Genomic DNA, 1,238 nt, shown 5'->3' on the forward strand with positions numbered 1-1,238 from the left:
CTACGTCCATGTTTTTATACAGTCTATGGTTATAGTACATAGTTCGATTAATGGCACACGTAATTACGTCACCACGCGACGCCATCCGACGTCCCCTCTGGAATTTCACGTATAAACATATAGTTCGTCTTCGTTATGATGCCATATACAGTTTTGGGTGTTTCATTTTAAATTTTACGAAAGCTTCAAGTGCAGTTAATTATATGTCATGCTATACGTGCAAACAGACGACGGTGGTGTTGAAGCTATGCTCGTTTATTTGCCGTTAAACGGTTGAGCACTGCCGTGTGTGTATCCTGTCGCAAAATGCGGCGAAAAGTCCTACTCGACGGTAATAATGTGATTAAGGTGTTTACATGTCTATACTGCACTTCAGTAACGCAACTAAAATAGGAATACTCCACATGTCTTAATTCGATTTGTGTTTACTTCGAGTATGACTTTAGCTGGATTAAGGTAAGTTCGTCTTCGTTATGATGCCATATACAGTTTCATTTTTAATTTACTGAAAACTTCAAGTGCAGTTTTGCAGCTTACATGCAAACAGATGACGGCGTTGTTAAAGCCATACTTTTGTTTGCCATCAAACGGTTGAGCACTGCCGTGTGTGTATCCTGTCGCAAAATGCGGCGAAAAGTCCTACACAATGGTAATAATGTGATTAAGCTGTCTATTCGGCACTTCAGTAATGCGACTAAAACAGGAATACTCCACATGTCTTAATTCGATTTCTGTTTACTTCGAATATGACTTATATCGATAATAATGTGATTAATGTGTTTGCATGTCTTTACCGCACTTCAGTAATGCGACTAAAATAAGAATACGCCACATGTCTTAATTCGATCAGTGTTTACTTCGATTATGACTTTAGCCGGATTAAGGTAATCAAAAATCTCTGTTTACATGGTAAACTTGGCAGAATCGATGTATGCAACGATATTCCACAATACTTATAGGTATTAAGCAGTGACTTTGTCAGGCTTTTTTATTTACAAAAATAAGCTGTTTGAATAAAATATGACAGAATTGTAATATAACAATGCTGTCAAACGATTAATCGCATCCAACATCAAAGTTTTTGTTTATATAATATATGTGTGTGTACTGTGTATATTTATCATGTATATATAAATACACACACATGCATGTATATAGTTCAGAAAAATATGTTATGCTTATATATTAAATATATTTATTTATAATATAAATTATATGAATATAAATATAGACATGTA

The sequence above is a fragment of the Sinocyclocheilus anshuiensis genome, unplaced genomic scaffold (assembly GCF_001515605.1).
Source record: "Sinocyclocheilus anshuiensis isolate Anshui unplaced genomic scaffold, SAMN03320099.WGS_v1.1 scaffold479, whole genome shotgun sequence".
NCBI lineage: Eukaryota > Metazoa > Chordata > Actinopteri > Cypriniformes > Cyprinidae > Sinocyclocheilus > Sinocyclocheilus anshuiensis.